Genomic DNA, 17,855 nt, shown 5'->3' with positions numbered 1-17,855 from the left:
CACATATCATGAGCAACTTAATTTTCAATATTCTCGATTCGCATGTTTCATAAAGACAGTGCAATTTATTAATGCGTTGAAAACAGTAATACAAACATATCAAGCTAATTTTACTATAGAATGATCCGACATTACATTTCCTCTTGGCATTACTATGTATATGAATAAATAACTAAGAAATCTTAAATTTCGAAACCCACAACAAGTAGTGTTTGAAGTCTATGTTCACAATTAGTAAAGAGTATTTAGATGTTCTAGGTTTCCTGGATTCTGCTTGTCGTTAAGTATTAAGTTACATCAAAATTAACTTTCTACTTATATTCACGGACAACCAATGGCCAGTTCTGATATTTAAAAAAAATCATACAAATTACTGCATCTTTCCAGTATCTTAGCAACCTGAAACACACAAATTACTGCATCGTCTCAGTATCTTACTAACCTAAAAAATATAAATTACAGCATCTTCTCAGTATCTTAGCAACCTGAAACACACAAATTACTGCATCTTCTCGACATCTTAGCAACTCGAAACACACAAATTACTACTTCTTCCTGATATCTTAGCAACCTGAAACATACAAATTACTACATCTCCCCAGTATCTTAGCAACCTGAATCTGTATATATGAAAGAGTATCTACTAGTTTCATAACCCACTCTTAGACGATGTTGACAAAAGCTCAACCATTTGAAAAACTTTAATAGATTTATTAGCGTTATTTCTGGATATGAAGAGTACTTTATAATTTCATCAACCCGCAATGAAATTAATTATTTGTGGTGAGTCAACAAATTCATAGCCGAGTTACGTAAATTTCTGTCTGCTGCTTTTTCTTGTTTTTTTCCAGCACAGTCTTGAAAGTGTCTTTCAAGTAAGTTTGCATGTACGTACATATGCGTGAGTGGGCGTTCTAACCTTGGTCTCTAGTGTAAAACATTAAACAACTCACCGACATAGCACAGTGCCCGTACAAGGTAAAAAAAGCTAAATATAGGACGGACATTGAAGAAAAAATACTCGTGCTTAGAGTATGGATTACAAGAAAATCAATGTACTAAAGTCATTTTGACTAAGGTTTAATATTTAGTAAGTAGTCCTGAAATACGTGTACTTGCCCTTTTTTTTTTGTTGTTAATTGGTGATTCAACACCGTAATTACGTTTCATAAGGAATTATTTTATCAACCTGAGGTCATCATCAAGTTTCCTTTCCAGGTTCTAAACGTTAATGAGTCGTCCAGCAGGGAATTTTTTAGTAATATTTATTATCCTTTCCAGATGTTTATCAATGAATTTGAGTACAAAACGTAGTCTAAGTTGTTTACATTAAATCTAAAAATCACCTTAAAACTGAGCTTTTTTTTTTTTGGTTTCAATCTAGCTAACAAAATACGATTAAAATATCCAAATTAAAACATAAAATAAGTTCAATACCGACTACTCTCCACCTCAGTAATGAATATCTCAAAAATCAACTCCTATTGGCTCAGCAGTAACTTTATCAACTTACGACGCAAACAAACGTCACAAATAAGTAAAAATTTAGCCCGGCATGGCCAGATGGGTTATGGCGTTTGACTCGTAATCTGAGAGTTGCAGGTTTGAATCCCAGTCGCACCAAACATGCTCGTTCTTTCAGTCGTGGGGGCGTTATAATGTGATGGTCAATCCCACTATTCGCTGGTAAAAGAGTAGCCCAAGAGTTGGTGGTGGGTGGTGATGACTAGGTGCCTTCCCTCTAGTTTTACACTGCTAAATTATGGATGGCTAGCTCAGATGGCCCTCGTGTAGCTTTGTGCGAAATTCAAAAACAAACAAAATAAACAAAGTAAGAAATTTTGGTTATTAATGCTTTAAAGATTGTATTTAAACTGTACTGATTATACGTTTGATAATAATTATTATTATTTGTAATCACAATATGTTTGTTAATTGTGAATGGTTTTGTTAGACGGTAAAACGTTACACGAAACGAACCTCGCATTAAGTTTGACTCTCGCAAATTTCTTAACAGTTATACAATTTCAAGCAACTTTGTAAAACTATAACCAGTGCTAACCGAGTTCGTTTTTGATTTTGTTTTGTTTTCCACTGGTACTCACTACAGAAAGTTGGTGTTCCTGTATATATGGTGCCGAATTTCCATGTTTTTGTATTTACACTAAACGTACTAATATTTATCACATCCCTCTGCTTTAACGGAAAACCACTAAATGTAATGGACTGCATCCTGTTGGAGTTGGTGTCGCTTACAGAGCGAAACGGTTGACATTTCTCGTTTCATTCTAATACCCCAGACATAACATAACCTTAAGGGCACGGGAAGTGTGGTTTCCGGCGAGAGTATTGAAACGTGAATATATTTAGCTTTAGTGTGGTCATAGTTGTTGTCCATGAAATCGTTTCCATTGCTTCATTTTTCGAATGCCTTTCCTAAAAAAATCTAAAACATGAAAAACAACACAGCATTACATCCCTATAAATTGAACGTTTTTTGTACTAAGCTATGAAGTACTTTATTATAAACATTAAGATGAAACTAACTCGTAGAAGCTCTCTATGAAACTGCGCTAGAAACAAAACACTATTTGCCGTGGTATTAAAGTTTGTAAAAATGCCAACAGAGGTATGTTAGGTTATACGAAAACAATTTCTGAAGTCTCACCACGTCGTTAAAGTCTGTTTTTACACGTCTTGTCATAATCAGGGGTTCGATTCCCCTCCGTAAACTCAGCAGATAACTCAATGTGGCTTTGTTATAAGAAAACACACACTTGTCATAATCTACCTAACGACGGTGCATGTTAAAAGTAGCCCTAGAGAGTAAATTCCTTTGCAAAAAGCTCTGTCATAAGCTCTTAAAAAATATCAGTACTCCCTGCATACTTTACATGATCCATCCTTTTGTGAACCTGACGATGACCGAAGAAGGTCGAAACGTAGTTCGCTCCTCTACGTAAAAAATTTTCTCAACCCAAACGAGCCGTTTTTACATATATATGATCCATCTATTGTACGAAAACGACGATCCCTCAGCGTCAATTTCAACAGCCCGATTCTACAAAAATTCAAAACCGCTAAGTCCGATAACGTAACCAATATGCCTTCTTATGGAATAGCATGAATAGTCATTTCATTCTCTATTTGTTTAAAAGATGCCACAGTTCAACGGATATATCGTGGAAGCAACCTTTTGCACATATGGCTTCTGTCGCTTTTCCAGACGGAGATCTTTATTATGTTGTGTACTAATTAGGAAGACAAGTGGGTGGCTTTTAGCTATGACCTTTGTGATTTTGGATTTTCACCTATTATAAGAGCTGTGATGGAACTTGTTGCAGATTTCTTTCTGAAAGGTCCTGGTACCCCAGAATGATCAATATTTTGTTTTCTAATGCTACTACATACAAGAAATATCCTCGACTTGAAAATTCTAAAACTCCAACATGAACACATTTTTATGGATAAAGTGTATGAAAATTCAGCGTCTGAAAGGGTTCTTACACATTCTTTCCTGAAGCGATATATATATATATATAAATTTTACTACGTACGTAACTCTGAGTAATGTCGAAATAAACTTCTGATAGATGTCTTTCCACCGTCGTGACTTTTCATAGCCGTGGTTGTAATGTTACTTACTAATTTGCAAATTCGAAACCATTTTAATATAACGCACTCATCCTTCCACATTAATGAACGTGTGAACAATTTATATCAAATATAAATGCGTGTTTTAATTTTTTTTAGTAACAAATCGAATTATGATCAAGATATGAGAGGAAAACTGATCAGCCAGTGTCTGAAAACAACAATAAAATAACAACTGAAAAAAACCGTCTGGGTTTGGGAGTATTTGTGTTCAATACATAAAGTAGTTTGCGAAATTCATTGTAAAAGAAACACTACACTCTCTTTGTACAGTAGTATAGAAGGAAAGATGATTTTGTGTAAGAAAGAACTGCTTCCTATCAAAGTAATGGAAGAGGTATAAGAATTCGTTTATTAGAGCCATGAGAGAAGAAAACTATACTGCACTATTTAGGTCAGATGTTCTTAACGTCACAGTTCGCGAGTCCCTTAGTCCCTTCTTCCCACAGTTTCACTTGGCAAAAATGACATGAACTTCTAATCTTCACTTTAGTCAAAAAAAAAGGTCATCAGATATGCGAGTGTTGACTGACTTTAGTACAGTAACATTATAATGTTTACTTTAATTTTTTTTTTCCCTGAGTCTTCTTCTCACAGCTCTGTCTCCCGGTGGGGCAGCGACAAGCCTTTGGATTTACAGCCTTAAAATTACGAGTTCGATTCCTTTCGATGGACATAGTAGATAACCCGATGTGGCTTTACTATAACAAAAAACACACACTCATGGATCCCAGGAAACGCTCTCTCTGGGGGACTATCTCTCAGTTTGAGAACCACTGAGGTAGGCTATAAGGGTGGAAAGGATCTACACTCTTCATTTGGAGTCCCATACGTATTATCTAATGATGCAGTGTTTATGCAGTGTTAATGACTCCAATTAATGAGCTTCTGTGCCAATTTTTACGTGACAATGAAGTAATAGCTACTCAGGTGCCGATGTAAACCTTGGTAACCATAAAAATACACACAGAATGTATTATTTTCAAGGTCGTGAACGGTCTCAAGGTGTAACAGCGGTAAGTCTACAGATTTACAATGCTAAAATCAGGGGTTCGATTTCCCTCGGTGGCCTCAGCAGATAGCCCGATGTGGCTTTGTTATAATAAAACACATACAAATATGTCGTGAACGGAAGCCTAAATCATAAAAGGTTTTGTATTTTTTTGTACACAGTGCCAATATTTCTGCAATTTTTATTGACTGTTTTGGCTTGTTTTCAGGAGCGTTAATGCATGCGAACATCCTGAAAATTCTTAATCTGATAAAAATAAGTTCTTCAGGGGATCACGAGGACGTTTACGGGTTTACGATACTAAAATCTGGGGTTCGATTCCTTGCTGTGGACATATCGCAGATAACCTATTGAGTAGTTATGCACTATGAAAATAACGACGACAGCGACATCTAAAAACAGTTGTTGAACTATGCAGGAATTTTTATGAACTTCCGTTAAACTTGTCTTTTTTTTAATTTGATCAAGTAGAAAATAACAGAAAAGCGCAAGACAAACTTAAAGTAAAACATGAACTGAATATTTTATGGTTCAACAACCTTTGCTGGGATCGATGTGTCTTTGTCTAATGCTTACACCACGTCAAATATACATGTGATACAGCAGTACCTTTTTAATCATGCTGGTATCTTCCTCCCCTCAACATCCTAGTGCAACATACCAAGTGCGACTCATATTCATAGCATTGGCTTTAAAACAGAACGTCGAGGGTGGTCGCTCAGTTCACCCTTTGTACGTCATAATTGACTTATTAACACGTTTCCACTTGTTCAGAATAAGTGTAGAGGATATATATTATATATTTATTTTAATATCTATGTTTGTTTTAGTTTAATATATATTTAGAAATGCATGCAACGTGTATTGTGAAATGTGTATAGCGAAGGTCCCGCCTACTCTTTAAGTTTTCAAAATATTCTCGAGCGTAAGAATCGACAATGTACGAAGTGTGCATGTAAAATACCAATGATTGTCAATATTTTTCGAATTGACCTTTTGAGAACCAAGCCTTATAGCTTATAAAAGAGGTAACTAACGCAACGCCGACAGATAGTTTTTAATAATATTGTTGGTTTGATACAATAAACCTTGGAAGCTATAACTGTGATAAACACTTATTAATCGAAAAACTACAGATATTTGACCTAAAACTTTTATAGATTCGAAAACTACAAACTTTTTAAATTCCATGAATTAACTTCCAACGTCATTATTTCTACGAGGATATTATATTTCTTTGTCGGAGAAAAGTCAGCTTGAAAATGTTGTGATGTTAGCCATTAAAAGAAGTGTAACAGTATCAACTCAGAATTAATTTGCTCATCGTAATCGTCGATAAAATATTGTTGTTTTGTGTTGAATTAAGCACAACACTACACAATGTGCTATCTGTGCTCTGCCCATCACGGGTATCAAAACCCGGTTTTTAGCGTTGGAAGTCCGCAGACATATCGCTGAGCCACTAGAGGACAAGTGTCCAGATACCACCGAGGGGAATCCAACCCCTGATTTTCGCGTTGTAAATCTGTATACTTACCACTGTACTATCGGGGGACCCGTCGATAAAATATTCAGTTCTAGACCAGATAGACTCGGTATTGTTTGTATGTTTACAAAATATTTGTGTATAAGTTGTTGGCCATGCGCGTAAGGCGTGTGACTCGTAATCCGAGGGTTGCGGGTTCGCGCCCGCGTCGCGCTAAACATGCTCGCCCTCCCACCCGTGGGGGCGTTATAATGTTACGGTCAATCCCACTATTCGTTGGTAAAAGAGTAGCCCAAGAGTTGGCGGTGGGTGGTGATGACTAGCTGCCTTCCCTCTAGTCTTACACTGCTAAATTAGGGACGGCTAGCACAGATAGCCCTCGAGTAGCTTTGTGCGAAATTCCAAAACAAACAAACGTATAAGTCGTTATTTGTATGTGTGTTTTTCTTATAGCAAAGCCACAGCGGGCTATCTGCTCAGCCCACCGAGGGGAATCGAACCCCTGATTTTAGCGTTGTAAATCTGTATACTTACCACTGTACTAGCGGGGGGCGTTATTTGTAATAACCGTTATTAAAAAATGTATTAAGTTTATATATTAAAATGTATTTGGGTTAGGAAAGAATATTTTGTGAAATTTTATCGGCAAATATCGTAAACTGGATACATTAACATTTAATTAACTTCTAAATTAAAATTAAATTTTCCGACTCTTCTAAATCGTAATACATTAAAATAATAATAAATCGTTCGGGAAAAGTTATAATATGTAACATAGAATAAATAGAACGCACATCTTGCACATATCACAAGGTCGTATGAAATAATAACAGTGGGATGTGTACGTTTACAATAGACGCCAGGAAGACTGAAATATTGCATGATCGTATTGTATTTAGTTTTGAATGGTATATTAAAGTATGCATTATAATTAGTAGCCGATATTTACCATGAAACCAATAGCTTCATGGAAATAATACATACCTAAAAATATAGATGTCAAAAATTACCTTCTATTTATTTATTTAAGAGGGATTTTTTTTTTATTGTCAATGAATTTCTCTGTTATTTCGGAAAATAAGAAACGAAGATTCAGTAATAGAGTACAGTAAATATAAAACCTAGGTTTACTAATAAATCAAGACCGACACGGCCAGGTTAAGGTACTCGACTCGTAATCCGAGGATCGCGGGTTCGAATCCTCGGTACACCAAATATGCCGCCCTCTCAGCCGTGGGGCGTTATAATGCGACGATAAATCCCATTATTAGTTGATAAAAGAGTAGTTTAAGAGTTGGCGATGGGTGGTGATGACTAGTTGCCTTCTATTTAGTTTTACACTGCTAAATTAGAGACGGCTAGCGCAGATAGCCCTCGTGTAGCTTTGAGGGAAATTAAAAAACAAACAAACAAAACTAATAAAGCAGAAAGGTCAAATCGTTGTTCTCTGTTTTATAAGGAAGAATGTTAATTGTTTGTTTGTTTGTTTTGAATTTCGCACAAAGCTACTCGAGGGCTATCTGTGCTAGCCGTCTCTAATTTAGCAGTGTAAAACTAAATAGAAGGCAACTAGTCATCACCACCCACCGCCAACTCTTGGGCTACTCTTGTTACCAACGAATAGTGGGATTGACCGTCACATTATAACGCCCCCACGGCTAAAAGGGGCGAACATGTTTGGCGCGACGGGGATGCGAACCCGCGACCCTTAGATTTGGAGTCGCACGGCACGCCTTAACACGCTTGGCCATGCCGGGCCGAAGAAGAATGTTAATACCAGCCATTCCAAGATACATTTTTACTTCAAACGGGTTCCTCATCATCAAAGATATAAAACCCATCGTTTACTGGATGTGGTTCAACGAAATTAATTGAAAATTCTTATGCCTATCTAATCAAATGAACCGACTTAGAACCGACTTTTTAATTAGAAGAAATATGAATAAGATGTCTTATCTTTCAGGATCTCTAGCTACAAGTATGTATTAAACTGAAATACATTAATAATATATTCACTGATCTCTCATAATTTTTAGCATACACTCTAAATGTGTGACGCCTTCAGATCAACAAAGTAATAACATAATAAGCTGATGAATGCAATTTAACAATTACCGTGTTTCTCCGAAAATAAGGCAGGGCTTATATTAATTTTCACTCCAAAATATGACACTAGTGCTTATTTTCGGGGGATGTCTTATTTTGATATATTAAAAAAATGAAGTTACAAAGTAAAACTATTAAACTAACCATTTAAAATAAACTATTATTAAACTATTAAACTAACTGATTAATACTTAAACAAACTAATTAACTAACTATCAAACTAATTAATAAATTATTTCTTTTTATTTGTTTCCTCTTCCTGCCACTCTTAACAAGGGCTTATTTTAAGGGTAGGGCTTATATTAAAACTATCCCCAAAAATCACACTAGGTCTTATTATCGGAGAAACACGGTAGTTGTAAGCACCGATAACTTGTACAATGGAGCTCAATAAGTGGAGCAGTACGAAGTTTCAAGGAAGGGTTCATTCAAAGTTTAAATTATGTGAAAAGTCGGACAAACTTGAGGAATCCTTAACTTTAATCAGTTATGATCGCTAGTTAGTTTATTGGCTGATTAATTTTAAATGACGGTTTCATTGGACAATCTTGTGTCTAAAGGTTAGCGTACCCAGTCTGTGAATTGAAGAATTAAAGGTTCTTGTCTAGTTGCTATAAACATTTGACCAGCAAGCACCCTGGGACTCTTTGTGTGCTACAAGATGAAAGACCAAACATATTATTCAATCAGAGGAGAATAACTCAACAGTTGGTGGTGGCTACTGTTAGTTAGCTTCAGTAGGGCGTGCGACTCGTAATTCGAGGGTCGCGGGTTCGAGCCCGCGTCGCGCTAAACATGCTCGCCCTCCCAGCCGTGGGGGTGTATTATGTGACGGTCAATCCCACTATTCGTTGGTAAAGAGTAGCCCAAGAGTTGGCAGTGGGTGGTAATGACTAGCTGCCTTCCCTCTAGTCTTACACTGCTAAATTAGGGACGGCTAGCACAGATAGCCCTCGAGTAGCTTTGTGCGAAATTCCCAAACAAACAAACAAAATAGTTAGCTTCTTTTCTTCTAGTTTATCATTTTGACACCAGGAACGCTATATGCAAATAACTTTTGCGTTGCTATCCTTTGCGGGAAATTCTTGAGATAATTATTCTCGCTTTCATACTTTTTACTTTAAGGACGGATTTCGTAATTAAAAAGGTGGCGCCTTAATCGTAAATAAATAAGAACAGATGTGAATAAATGCGTGCTCCATCAGTAAATAAACACAAACAACAAATAACCACTGCTTATCTGAATGACATTTTCTAATGTAGTTTCGCTTTGATTTTTAATTCTTTTTGATTGATTGTGTCAGTATACCTCAACCTTAAACTTATTGTAAAGCTATAATTACGTGAATATGGGTTGAAATATTGTATAAACTTTTTCATTGATCATTTGTTTCTTCGGCTCGTAATCTGAAGGTCGCGGACTCGAATCCCTGTCGCACCAGACATGCTCGCCCATTCAGCCGCGGAGGTGTAACAATTTTACGGTCAGTCGCACTATTCGTTGGTAAAAGAGTAGCCCAAGAGTTGGCGGTGGGTGGTGATGACTAGCTGCCTTCTCTCTAGTCATACACTGCTAAATTAGGGACGGCTAGTGCAGATAGCTTTCTCACAGCTTTGCGCGAAATTCAAAAATAAATTTATGTCTGTATAAAAATTTTCTGTGTTGCGTGAAAAAGAGAGTAAAATGAAACAGTTTCACAGTTGTATATGTTCGTTTTTAACACTTTTCTCTGTAACGCCTAGAATTACTTTCAAAGTTTGTGACGGTGGCGTAGACAACTTGCACAAGTCTAAACAGATTCTACGTAGGTTTACGTCACCATTTATTATACATTATCGTCTCACTTCCGCTATGATTCATTTTTAACAGCTATCCGTTAACTTGGACTCAACAACACGAAAGTGTAATTTCAAAATATCTGTAACTGTTCTTTTATCAAATGAAAATGGATAAGAAATATGAAACATTTGAGATTTTGTTATCATAAGAACTCTGTAATATAACATCTTCTAGTGCATACCTTTCAAAAAGTAAAAAAAAAAAGCATTTGTGGTGCAATAAAACCACAAATTATAGGCACTCCCTGGTTAGTTAAAATATACTGTTTAGTCTTTAGTCACATGCTCGCCCTTTCAGCTGTTGAGGCGTTATAATGTTACGGTCAATCCCATAATTCATTGGTAAAAGATTAGCCTAAGAGTTTGTGGTGGGTGATGATGACTAGCTGTTTTTCCTCTAGTCTTACACTGCTAAATGAGGAACGGCTAGCGCAGATAGCCCTCGTGTAACTTTGCGCGAAATTAAAAACAAACAAACATGAACATTCGTGATTGGCATTTTTTATTTCGAATCTAAATAGTCGTATGTTTAATTAGTACATTGTTAGCTGCAGAACAAGTTTCATGGCACAAAGTTAAAAGAAATATGAGGAATGGTGACCGAAAACGTTGAAATTCAATCGGACATTATAAACGGTGAAATCAACCAGCTAGGTGATTTTCTCTTGGACTTCGGAATGCAAGTTTTATTGTTCTTTGTTCTCAGAAGTTTACTTTTAGAACATGTTGACTGCTTTTACATAAAGAATTAACAACTATAGATTCCTAGTAAATGCTTAGCTGACATTAAGTGAGAGAATCTTGCTCGATTTGATAGTAGTAGCCTGAAGCGTAGCAAGTTATTTGTGGTCGCATAGAACAAAGGCAACATGAGTTTGAAAAGAGCCTCTCACCTCTGGTTAAAGATGTAGAAATCTCAAGTTGTTCGAAATCTCACCGCCCAGTGTGTTTTCAAAGTGCTTAAAACCTTCACCATGAACAAAACGGAAGAAAGCTGAAAGGTGGCCCGTTCACAAAGAAACTAAAATAATTTCTTCACCCATGAGGGCTGAATAATAAAAAAATACGAACAATGGCGGAAAAAAAAATGTAAAAGTATTCAGGAATCTTAAATAACACATGCCCCTAGACATGTGAAAAAATAACACATGCCTGTAGACATGTGAAAAAGATCTTATAATATATATTTATAAATATGCATTTATGCGAAAAACTTTTGTAATGCATTTCTAGCGTTCTAGGTGCTTTGAAATAAACTGCGTAAGTTTATAATAATATTGAAAGAGTTTTTTTCGCTGATTCTTCAGTTTTTATGTAAATATATTATCTTTTTATTTCTTATTTTATGAATAATAGCTAATGTGAAAATGTGGGCAATAAGGCACACAGTACATTATTTTAAACTAATCTATATGGTTGATTTATATCAGTAAATATTACTTTAACTCTTATAAAATTATTCAAAGCGATGATTCAGGAGTTTAAATTTGTAGATGTCACTAACAGCGTTTCTTTTGATGATTTATTTGTTTGTTTCAAGGTTTCGTAAAAAGATATACAAAGGCTATTTGAATTAGCCACTCCTAGTTTCGATTTGATAGGCTAGAGGAATAATATCTAACCAACGACGTCTATCACTAGCTTTTAGGCTACTATAATCGGTTTTGCTTGTCGCTTTTATAACGGCCCTCTACATACGGAGCGCGTTTCTGGAGCAACAGACCTCAAATGACGAAATATAAAACTCAAGCAACCTGCTCAGTTAATAGATATCTAATTCTCATCTAGGACTTTTCACGAGACAGTCAATAACTCTAGCTTATTCGTGAAAGCCACAGAAATTTTACTGTAGAAAATATTTAGTGATTAATTGTTTTAGAGCTCAGGTACTATCTGACGTGGCCTGGCATGGCCGAGCGCGTAAGGCGTGCGGCTCGTAATCCGAGGGTCGCGGGTTCGCGCCCGCGTCGCGCTAAACATGCTCACTCTCCCAGCCGTGGGGGTGTATAATGTGACGGTCAATCCCACTATTCGTTGGTAAAAGAGTAGCCCAAGAGTTGGCGGTGGGTGGTGATGACTAGCTGCCTTCCCTCTAGTCTTACACTGCTAAATTAGGAACGGCTAGCACAGATAGCCCTCGAGTAGCTTTGTGCGAAATTCCAAAAAAAAAACAAACAAAAACAAACTATCTGACGAGTTTGTTTGTTTATTAGCATAAAATCGAGTCAAGTTTAAAATTCAAAGATATTATTCTATCTTTGTCAAGCTATATTACCGATTACGACAAGACAAATAATTGAATAACACGAACTACATACTCCAGTGAGAAATAAGCTAAGCAGTCGAGTGAAACGAGTGGTGTACTCTTATTAAGACAAGTTATGTAGGCTAATGAGTGGGGTATGTTTGTGTAATCTAGTGAGTGTGACATCATCATACAATAATAAAGTCCTTGCTTATATGTATGATGCTGTAAAAACCTTTTATTACGCGATGTGCAAACCCCCAACTTCGTGAAATTTTTATCTTGAGTGCATGTAAATTTGAAATAGGGGTCACGATTTGCCCGTTTCGCTTCCGTTTCCCGCCACAGAGAACTTTATTTTTCTCTATTCGAATGTGCGGAAAAACATGGGACAGCTGAATTTTCTGCGCGTACTGAAGCAAAACGAAGGTGAAGAGGTCATACACAGAGTGGACGTTTATAGAGTTACAAAGTGATGAATATCATCAAAAACAGTCCTGTTTTGCCAGTCATTCAAGTATCTACCGGGTATTTAAGCGAAAAAAATGTCATTTATGGCCAGAAATTGAAAACAAATAGTAAAAATATTCTCGAAGCAGTGCTATTTGTTTACAAACACGCACGGTGAAGATATGACGTCACGAATACGTCACAGTGGCTCTAATTGTTTTCACAAATTACAGAGCTGCAAAGCAATGACTAGCGTCAGAAATAGTTTTGTATCATTTATGACGTCATGAAACCTCATTTTCGGTTCTTTGGTAATGAGTTTCGAGATTCGACAAACGATTGAATTTCACGTTCTACTGAATACGATTTTTCTCAAAACACTCAACCCATTCTATTTATTCACATTTATTTAATTTGTAGACGTAGGTTTTAGTTTCGTTTTTTACCGTACGAAATACGTGATTAGTGTCATTGCTGGTGAAACACAAAGGTTAATTTACCTACACGTGCGGTTGAGTGGAAGAGAAATTCGCCTCAACCGGTTACAAGTCCAGATAATGTCATCAATATACTAACATGAAGGACGAGAAACTCCCTGCCAGCCACTCAAATCATTGTTAAGTAACATAAGGTAAAACAAACAGTGTAAAATAATTAACATTTCAGGTATTCCTTACTGTATTTATTGTGTTTATATTGTCTTCATTTATATGTGGGCCCGGCATGGCCAAGCGTGTTAAGGCGTGCGACTCGTAATCTGAGAGTCGCGGGTTCGCATCCCCATTGCGCCAAACATGCTCGCTCTTTCAGCCGTGGGGGCGTTATAATGTTACGGTCAATCCCACTATTCGTTGGTAAAAGAGTAGCCCAAGAGTTGGCGGTGGGTGGTGATGACTAGCTGCCTTCCCTCTAGTCTTACACTGCTAAATTAGGGACGGCTAGCACAGATAGCCCTCGAGTAGCTTTGTGCGAAATTCAAAACAAACAAACAAACAAACAATTTATATGTGATATATTATACCCTTCCAGCTTGTATCCTTTCTTGAGAAAAATCGTATTCCGGAAAAAAAGAATTTTTCAGAACTTCAAGAAAATAAAACAAAAAGTGAGAACCATCAAATGAATGTTGTGTGATAAGGTAAGGGTGCAAACTCTTGAGGTTCTCGGTAAGTATTACCATTAATTAGCACACCAATAGTTAAGTAAATGTCTTTTGTCTTTGGCATGTTTTTTGTTTTTGGACAAGAATAAAGAAAAAATAATAATACAAGATTACTATACAAGACTGTAAATCTTTCACACCCACCATCCAGTCATCCCTACCAGTTGCTGGCACCCCAAGTGAGCACTGGCTTCACGGGTAAGTGGCTGGTGTTAAGTAGTTTGGTGAGCGAGACAAGTTATGTAATCTGGTGAGCGAGACAAGTTATGTAATCTGGTGAGCGAGACAAGTTATGTAGTCTAGTGAGCGAGAAAAGTTATGTAGTCTAGTGAGCGAGACAAGTTACGTAATCTATTGAGCGAGACAAGTTATGTAGTCTGGTGAGCGAGACAAGTTATGTAGTCTGGTGCGCGAGCCAAATTATGTAATCTGGTGAGCGAGGCAAGTTATGTAGTCTAGTGAGCGAGACAAGTTATGTAATCTAGTGAGCGAGACAAGTTATGTAGTCTGTTGAGCGAGAGAAGTTATGTAATCTGGTGTGCGAGCCAAGTTATGTAATCTGGTGAGCGAGACAAGTTATGTAGTCTAGTGAGCGAGACAAGTTATGAAATCTAGTGAGCGAGATAAGTTATGTAGTCTGGTGAGCGAGAGAAGTTATGTAGTCTGGTGAGCGAGGCAAGTTATGTTATCTAGTGAGACAAGCTTTGTTGGCCGAATGATACAAGGTCGAAGTTATTAGAAAAAGTAAACTTTAATAAAGTATTCTGTTATATTATAAGGGAAGATTATTAATGTCTTTTATAATTTATCAACTTCTCAATTTCAATCAATGTTGGATATCAGAGTACAACAATATAACTACATATTCTACTTTAATAACTGCTTTTATCTTTTTAAGACCTAGTTTCAGCGATACCATATTTTTATTTATATTATAGCGGCTAATACACAGTCCATAGTGTAGGAAAAATAAAGATTAATGGATACATCTGCTGCCAACATGGTTTAAATAACTATAAAGTAGTGTTGACATAACGACCTCAAACAGTATTCATAGGGAAGTAATATTTCACGTAAAGAACAGTATTCATAGGGAAGTAATATTTCACGTAAAGAACAGTATTCATAGGGAAGTAATATTTCACGTAAAGAACAGTATTCACAGGGTAGTAATATTTCACGTAAAGAACAGTATTCATAGGGAAGTAATATTTCACGTAAAGAACAGTATTCACAGGGTAGTAATATTTCACGTAAAGAACAGTATTCATAGGGTAGTAATATTTCACGTAAAGAACAGTATTCATAGGGAAGTAATATTTCACGTAAAGAACAGTATTCATAGGGAAGTAATATTTCACGTAAAGAACAGTATTCATAGGGTAGTAATATTTCACGTAAAGAACAGTATTCATAGGGTAGTAATATTTCACGTAAAGAACAGTATTCATAGGGTAGTAATATTTCACGTAAAGAACAGTATTCATAGGGTAGTAATATTTCACGTAAAGAACAGTATTCATAGGGAAGTAATATTTCACGTAAAGAACAATATTCATAGGGAAGTAGTATTTCACGTAAAGAACAGTATTTACAGGGTAGTAATATTTCACGTAAAGAACAATATTTACAGGGTAGTAATATTTGACGTAAAGAACTTGAATGTCCCAGAACGGTAAGAAACGAACGCTGGTCTCTGTAAGTGTTAATACTTTCTGATAATTCAGTACCAACAACACTTCAGAAAATGAAAACTAGTTTTCTACAAACACGCCGGAAACCCTAACAGGAACTGAAAAAATATCCGCTAATAATTAATTTCCGAGTTCAACAGTATTGAAGAACATATTTTATAAACATAGAGCTACTTATTAAATTGGCTGTTTCGAACGTAGCCTTTTATTGTCCCATTTATCATCCTGCTTACTTTTACTTAGTTCAGTTGGCCGAGCAGATTGAGGATAAAAACTGGCCGCTGTTGATCTTTAATAAGTTATTTCTGTAAAACAAGACATGTTTTAATTTTACTGGCCTGCAATTAACTTCTAAACTTACCCGTACCGTTAAAAAACAAAATCGTCCCACAAGATAATAAGATTGAAGTGGTCTTTTTTCCCAGCTTTTAATGAGGTAACACCTTTTATAGCTCCTAAGTAATTTGTCTTATCTTCGAGCCTACTGATAATAAAGACAGAATGAAGACTCGAGTACTTTAGTCTTAAGGGCACATGGAAGATTCGTAACTTTGAAAACAAGCACACCACACTCAGTATAACAATCACTAATAAACAAGAGAATCATCATTACGCTTATTTTATTTTCTATACAGTATTAGGTTCTGATTAACACGATGCAAACTTATAAAGAGAAGCGAAGCTTTGTAAAACATTGAAGCTGAGTCAGTGTTTCTAGTTCTTCCACGTTAATTTTCCTCATTTATTTAAATAAAATAGCAATTTCTTTAGAGCTGTTTAGTGATATTTCATTTATTTGTTCATGAACTTATTTGAAGGTCAAATTATGATTATCAAATGTAAATAATTCCCAGTATTTTTTCTATATCTTCTGGAAACTGATTTTTGTAATCATAGGTTAAATCACATGAATGTAGGTTTTTTTTTTTTAAAAAAAGATAGAGGAACTTGAAATTATGGTAATGTTCTAATCTATTTTAAATATTGTAATAATGTGTTATCTAGAGGGAGATGTGAGTCTTATTTAGGACGATTAGATTAAAAGGCTCAATGAGATAAGGCTAGAACACCTAGAAAATTCTAAGGAATTTTGAATTTTTCTTTGTGTTTTTCGAAGCTAGATAATAAATTCCAGGTAGTTGTGAGATGTATAAACGTTTTAAATATAGCGAGTTGAGTCCTGAGTGTGTTTTCGTAAAGTATCTCAATATGTGTTTTTTTTATCGTGGTTACTAAGTTACTTCGTACAAGTGAATTGTTTAGTTTTATTGTAGTTAACATCATTTGCAACGTAGGTCTACAACAATTTACAGTAGTGTACGAGTGTTGAAGCTTATAACAAGTTAAAAGATGGAATAAACTGATTCGTTATAATCTACCTGGACTTGAATGTGAATTATTTGCAATGGATAATTTAAAAGAATCCGCCAACAACTGAACAACACTACAGCAGTAAAATCGCGAAATTTACCTTGAACGCAAAGTTCATTTAACACAGTACACTTGGTTCATTTATGTAGATTATTGATACTTGTACGTTGCAACTGAAATAAACATATAGTAATTGTTGTGATGATTCTACTATACTGAGGTATGTTACCGAAAACTTTGACTTGCTTAATAAAGCAGCGAATATTGAGTAGTGCCTCAAATAAAATTGTAATATTATTAAGACTACAAAACATATAATAACTGAATGTACTTTGTTTCAACTCCAAAACAGAATATGTTATTTAGTATCGCTCTTCGTTGGAGCCAAAATTATTAAGTTTAATTTAATTATTTTAAAGATTTGTTTTTGAAATGACGACGAACTCTATCCTTGTATGTTATCAGCTTACGGTTTCATGGGTTATTAAAACCTAGGAACGTCAATTACTAATAAACAAGAGTCTTTCAAGTCACCAATACGTTAAAGTTATAGGGAGGAGCAGCTGTGTGGGGTAAATGGAGACATTACAGACGCAGCAAGAGGTAGAATGTGTTATCCTAGACCACACAAGGTGGCAGCTTTAATATTTGTCTGGAGGGTACTTGAAGAACAGCGGAACTTAGCAACTTCAAGAAGCTGACCAGCCAAGTTCTTCTTAAAGTTAAGTTTTATAGTCCAGCGTCCATCAATATAATTCCATCTTTGTAATATGTTTTTCTGCATCAGCAATCCGTTGGATTTTATAGTGCAACTGTCTTTTATAGGTTTGTTCTGT

Source organism: Tachypleus tridentatus, chromosome 10, assembly GCF_004210375.1.
Source record: "Tachypleus tridentatus isolate NWPU-2018 chromosome 10, ASM421037v1, whole genome shotgun sequence".
In the NCBI taxonomy this organism is placed as follows: Eukaryota; Metazoa; Arthropoda; class Merostomata; order Xiphosura; family Limulidae; genus Tachypleus; species Tachypleus tridentatus.
The sequence above is the reverse complement of the archived record's forward strand: the minus strand, read 5'-3'. Positions refer to the sequence as shown.